General features: G+C 38.8%; 1 protein-coding gene across 1 annotated transcript in view; it reads left to right on the top strand.

The window, feature by feature from the left end:
• Positions 1–470: 470 nt before the first annotated feature.
• The window catches only part of bcl9 (BCL9 transcription coactivator), a 184842-nt gene continuing 178288 nt past the window's right edge, over positions 471–7024 (top strand). The window contains exon 1 of the mRNA XM_056456613.1: positions 471–788. The gene's annotated coding sequence lies outside the window, so the exon portion shown is untranslated. The remainder of the gene's footprint in view (positions 789–7024) is intronic.

The raw sequence follows: 7024 nt of genomic DNA, 5'->3' as shown, positions 1-7024 counted from the left end.
TTCGTATAATCCAATCATTTGATTAGCTATTTAAAATATATTACTAATTTTAAATCAGTCATTTTCTGTACTAGTTTTTTCCACCAAACCATAACTTGACTGTAAGATTCTTGTAGCTTTCCAAGAAACTTTCAAAGTAGCTTCCCCAACGATGAGGCTTATGTTTCGAGACCGTGGGACTGAGATATATAGTGTTGAATGAGGCTATACTGGGCTCATCAGCGACCAGTAAGAGAGGGCTGGAGTCTCGGGCAAGCGAAACGAGTTGTTAACACACGAGTGTGCGAGCGAGTGTGTGCAGTGAAGGGGGATGGCCGCCCTTGTTTGTAGCTTGTCAGCAATTGCCTGAGACAAGCTTCCCCTGCATGTGTGAAAGCTGCTTGGCTTGAATGCCCGGACCGTACCAAGTGGCGTCAAAAGCGAAGGGGGGGATGGAGGCGAGAAAAAACGATCAGACTGGAGACAATAGGCCCCTGAAGTGTTCCCCCCAAGTTGCTTTGATGTTGTCCTAGTGTCTAGATGCTGAAGGGGACCGGGGACTGCAGGGAAGAGCAGCCCTTTGTGTGGATGTGTGTGCACTTTTTGGGCCAGCACGGACAAAAGGGAGGGGTACAAAAGCCTGGAGAGAAATAAGAGAAGAAAACAAATGATGAAAACCCAAATGATCCTGAATGTGTTTTTGTACGGCCGCTGTGTGTGAGAGGGCACGCAGAAAGGGAGAAAAGCGAGAGAAATAGGAGGAGACGCTCATACGCGGGGGCTGATACAGTGACGGAGAAAGAGAGGGGGTGAGTGTACTGTATCTATTTCTTCAGCACCAGATATATATAAATTCGTCTTATTTTATCATTGTCTTTTGTTCGAAAGGGGGTGGGCGTGCGAAATTGAGTACCCCCAGAGTTGGAGTCGAAGTTGGGGTTACAAACGGCGTGCTGCTATTATTGTGGTTATACTTAACATATACGCTCTGTTATTCTTAGTCCTTGAACAGATATATGGAAGGGGTGAAGGGGGAGCGGATGGCTTGGAATGTGTCATTGGATAGTCTGGATGAGTTGCCCTCCATGCCAGCGTACACCTCTATTTCTTATTATTGTCCGCTTATTTGAGAGCGCTGTGTGTTGCTTTGCAAAGCAACAAGAGCTTTCTTCTTTCTGTATGTCAGGATTGTCACTCTTGGCGGCGAGTGAATTGTGCAATGATTGGAGCCGTGTGTGTATGTGTGCGTGTTTGGGGGGCGGTTCTATTCTGCCTGGGGGGTTTTTCAGTCTGTGCCGTCCATGGTGGTAGCAGACTGCTTTTACACTACCAGCTGTTCTGAAAACCTGCAGTGATTTTCTCTTTCTCTTCCCCTCTCTTACGCTAAAGGTTATCCAGTTGTCTCTGGTTTTGACATACGCACACATATGTAATTTATGTTGCTTTCTGGTGTGTGTGAACCAGTTGCTGGCTGAGACTGAGTTGGGAAAGTCAAAACGTGTATTTATTGTATTATGAGCACTATAGTTTCTATGATACGTACATTTTATGTATTCTTAAACTTACTGCTGATGTCAAAATTGTGTCAAGACTTTCGAGAGAAACATGGGTGATGATAGACATATACATGCTCATTTTGCTATGTACAAATGTTATTGATATACATATAAATGGATCAAAATTGGCAAAAGTGTATTACTAGTTTTGAATATCTCTATAACTCTTCTCTAATGGAAAACTATAGAAACTTATTGTAAATACTATAGTGTTTTTGAATCATACTATAGTAAAGTAACTCATCTGTTGTGGTAAGAGTTGATATGGTAATACAACAGCTACACTACCTGACTACCTGTCTTGGTGCATATCTAAGCTTTAGGAACAACAAATAATTGACTTCTTGTTAATCATTTGGTATCAGAAGTGGCTTATATGAAAGGCAAAGGCCAATAGATTACTCTTATTTGACCAAAATAAAATATGACAATGCCTTGATTTTTAATTATTTAATTAGGACAGTGAGGTCGGATTTTGTTTGGACAAAAGTCTTATCAATTAACAGAAATAATGTACAGTATAGAATATAAAGTCATGGTGCAGTGGAAAAAGAGTTAATATTGTGTATGACTCCCATGAGCTTGGAGGACTGCATCCGTACATCTCTGCAGTGACTCAAAAAACTCATTTATAAAGTCATCTGGAATGGCAAAGAAAACATTCTTGCAGGACTCACAGAGTTCATCAAGATTCTTAGGATTCATCTTCAATGCCTTCTTCTTTATCTTACCCCAGACATGCTCAATAATGTTCATGTCTGGTGACTGGGCTGGCCAATCCTGGAGCATCTTGACCTTCTTCGCTTTCAGGAACTTTGATGTGGAGGCTGAAGTAGGAGAAGGAGTGCTATCCTGCTGAAGAATTTGTCCTCTCCTGTGGGTTGTAATGTAATGGGCAGCACAAATGTCTTGATACCTCAGGCTGTTGATGTTGCAATACACTCTGCAGATCTCTTGCTTGCCCCCATACTGAATGTAACCCCAAACCATGATTTTTCCTTGTCCAAACTTGACCAATTTCTCTGAGAATCTTAGGGTTATGTGGGTTCCGATAGGTCTTCTGCAGTATTTGTGATGATTAAGATGCAGTTAAACAGATGATTCACTGGAAAAATCTAACTTCTGCCACTTTTCCAAATGATCAACTAGAAGTCTTACAACTCTTACAACTGGGATCAACGACAAGACTTTTGTCAGGTAGTAATTTAAACAAATTACCCAATACTGTAGTTTTTAGCATCTATTGTGCATATTATGCTAAAATACACCATTGTTTACTGTAGTAAACCAAAGTATGCTACAGTATTTATCACAGTTTATCAGCTCACTATGTTTAAAACTACAGTATGCTGTAGCATTCATTAACTTTACTATATTATGGTTCAAAAACTATATAGTTTACTATAAATTACTACAGTATTTTTTCATGTGGATGGAATCCTAGGTTTAATCCCATTTTAAGTCAATGTTTCATATTTACAATCATTACAATGGAGCATTCATGAAGCTGCATTGATTGAGGGAAGTTGATTAACCAAAGGCAGTGGGTTATTAAAGGATGGAAATATGATTACTGCTAATTTGCATACATATTTGTGAACTTGCGACTATATTAGGGGATTGAATTTTCTTTCGGCTTAGTCTCCTATTTATCAGTGGTCGCCACAGTGGAATGAACCAACAACTATTCCAACATATGTTTTACACAGCGGATGCCCCTCCGACCGCAACCCAGTAATGGAAAAACACCCATACACTCTCTCATTCACACATGCACTCACGGCCAATTTAGTTTACCTAATTCACCGATAGCGCATGTGTTTGGATTGTAGGGGAAACTGGAGAACCCGGAGGAAACACATGTGAACATGGGAAATGCTACACACAGAAGTGCCAACTGACCCAGCCAGGACTTGAACCAGCGACCTCCTTGCTGTGAGGTGACAGTGCTAACCACTGAGCCACCGTGCCGCCCTACATGCCACTTTTCATTCGTTTACCTTCAGCTTAGTTTCTTTATTAATCTGGGGTCGCCACAGCGGAATGAACCGCCAACTTATCCAGCATAATGTTTTAAATGTTTTACACAGCTGATGCCCTTCCAGCTGCAACCAAGAACAGGGAAACATGCCACTTTTCTATACACAATTCTATAGCCTGTAATGTGCATTCTGTGTTGTAAACCCCAAACATTTTGTTGTTGTTGTTGCAAATCAAGGGCACGTGTTATCCTGCTTCTACAATGATTAAGAAGTTTTACCATCCTTTATATAAGAAAAGACTACTTGTCTTAGCGCTGTAGTTGCAGACTTTTTACTAAACCGTTTTCATGGCTTAACTGGACCTTGTAGTTTAAGTATTAATAGCTAGAGTTTTCTAAATGATGTATTACTGTACAGTTCAATATTTACAGCAATAGAGTTTAATAGATTTTCATGATGTTTGAGATGGAACGGCGGAATATGAAAATAGCATTTTATTTGATGCGAACATAATGGTTATATGTCCCCTGAGTTTAATAGCAATTACATGCAAACTGAAAGTCAAGTGGAATAAAAATTACAGTGGTTTGCGGAAGCTCATTAATCATGTTTTAAAAGCATCACACATACCAATAAGGAATGTAAATGTATTCATGTTGTTTTGACTGTTAATCCGCACTATAGTCCTCGGGGATTTGTTATTGTCTTGTTTGTTTGTATGTTTGTTTTCAAGTCTTCTTAGCAGAGAGAGGTTAAAGAGTGGTTGAGAAAGGTAAAGAGCACGGCATCAGATGTCTCCTTCATACGTCACTCTGTGGTGATTTGAAAGAAAGCTGATCAAGATTTTGCCAAGTAGGATGTCTTTCATTGGCTGTAGAACAACATTCCTGTTAAACAATGCATAATGATAACCTTTTATAACCATGAACACGAATGCTGTTTTGCATTCAAGTCTTATGTGGGATATATAATAATTCAGGACCATCTACTACTTTACACCATAAAGTCGATTAAAGCCTTGTTGTGAGCGATAAAGGGTTTAATCTGGTTCAGTAAATGTTTTATGCTGGTTTAATGTAGTATATCTAGATTCCAGCCTCGTTGAGGTGGTTAAGTATTTGTAACCTGCAGGTTTAATCTGGTTTTGCTCATTTCCCAAATTGAACAAGATGGTGTTTATCTGGTTTAGGTGTAGGATAGTTATCAGGTCTCCCAGCGTAATTATAAAAAGAACTTGAAATTCTTCTAAAAACAACCTGTCTAGGATTGAAGACAAACTGTATTTCGATCCTGCACATTTCATTTGTGCTGGATTTAACTATAACTATATAACTATTTTATTCTATAAAAAGTCAAACGTGGGATTTTTTTTACTTATGACTAGGCCCACATGGAATCACGCAGAATTCTGCAGATTTCTGCAAATTTTTAGCCCATCATTGATTCTGTTTATTTACTTGTGTAAATGAGTGTAATTTTATATTTACTCAGTTTTTATATTAATTTCAGTAATATGATTGACTAATATGAAAATATTCATATTCATTTTTTGTCTTTTAGTAGATATATAATATGAGAAACTTGCTTTGTTTGCCAAATAAAGTGGATCTAATTTGAAATTAAATTAAAGTTAAAGTTAAATAGGTATTATTTTTTAATTTCATATATAAAGTTTTTAGTTACGATACTACCAAAATAATTCCACATAAATCTGCAGATTTTTAACAAAATTCTGCGCAGAAGTAGCAAAAAATGTCTGCAGATTCTATATGGCCCTACTTATGACTTATAAGGCTGTAATAGGTAGTACTATGTTCAGTAGGGCATACACTGGTTTAGGTGCCATTTAAGACCTTGATGTACAAAATTGAAAAGCGAACTGAAAGACATTTTGAACAAAATCTGCCTGAAACAAAGTTCTCTGAGTTGGCGTCGGTAGTTCGAAACAGCTCACCATAGCGAACTTTTGGGAGAGATCATTTTGTCTCTTAAACACCTTTGAGGAACCATTGGTCCATGGCAATTATGCAAATGTGTTGTGCAATTTCGTCTTCTGTAACGTGCAATTTTTTGTCCTGAGAGATTTTAAAGACTCTGAGGGTGTTACGCCGGCTGCATCATTCAGTGTCTGTCCGCTGTAAATAGAAAACAATGTAGAGATGTGAAGCACCATGGTGGTGTTTCTCATGGAGAATGCTGTTTGGCAGATTTTTTTTAAGCTGTTCTTTTCTCTCAGCCACCATTGTCATGTTTAAGAGTACATGCAAGCAGCATGATGCATTTACAACCCCACCTACAGTACTTGCAGCACAGGGGTGTTGGAGTTTTCGAAGTTTTCGAAAACGGTATATATAGTCTTTTGAAACTTATTTTTTTCCTCAAATGAAGTATGAATATAACTTTATCTATTTGATACGGCCTAAAATGCAATATATATGACCATATACGCTCATTGGGCAGGCAGGTATTGTACAGACATCTGTATTTGCAGTCTACTGCTTGTGTAACGGTCAAATGAACAGGGATTTGACGAATCAGTGGACGATACTCAATAGTTCAGATAACCAATCCGAGAGTGATTGTGGATAGTCTTGTCTCCGTTTTCGAATGTTTGTGTTTCAGTCCATCTATGCTGAAACAGAACACCAGCATATTCTAGGCTCTTCAATATTTTCAAAATGCTTCATTTTCATGGATCAAAGATGCTGGAGTAGAGTGGCATAGCAAAACTTTTGCGTTTTAAAATGAAAATACATCAGTGTTAACTGCACATTAATCTGGTCTAGCTAGTCTTAATCTGCCCAAGTTGGTATTTATGTGGTTTAGCCGATTACTCATCCCTATCAACAAACTCCCGAAAACTTTCTAAACTAACTTGACAAGGTTTGGAGACCTGCTTAGACCAATAATCTGTTATAGTTTTGATGGGACTGTATTTCTATCTGTCACAGTTTATTTGTGTCATATTAAATATGGCTGTCATCTATGCTTTCAAATTAAGGCCCCCATTTGTTCTTGATTGTCTGCCAGGTTGGCCATGCTAGAGTTCAAGGGGCTGTATCATGAAGCTGGATTACCTGGCTAGCAACTAAGTTTCAATTTAGTTTGCCCCAATCTAGGGTTTTAGGTAACATGAAGTGAGCTCGACTTTGCCATGGTATTATGGAGCAGCTGAGCATAGCTGAGCTACCTTCATGGTATCAAAAACCCAGAATTGGTGCAAACACACTGAAGCTTAAATGGCTAGCATGCTAATCTGGCTTCATGGTACAGGCCCCTTTTTAACTGGCTGGTGATCTGGTCTCCTAGGCTAAATAATGCGGTACGATACGGTATGGTACAGGTTGGTACAGGTCACCTTTATCAGGCTTGCATTTCCACTGCCAAAAGAGTACCAATGTAACAGCCTACAGTCAGTGCAAACCTCTCATCTGTATCTTTAATCTTCACCAGCACATGTAGCCTCTTGTTAGAAAGTAATTCCACCATTCTGAGTTCATAGTAGTG

This window comes from Danio aesculapii, chromosome 1 (genome assembly GCF_903798145.1).
Source record: "Danio aesculapii chromosome 1, fDanAes4.1, whole genome shotgun sequence".
NCBI lineage: Eukaryota > Metazoa > Chordata > Actinopteri > Cypriniformes > Danionidae > Danio > Danio aesculapii.
This window is presented reverse-complemented; position numbering and strand designations above follow the sequence as displayed.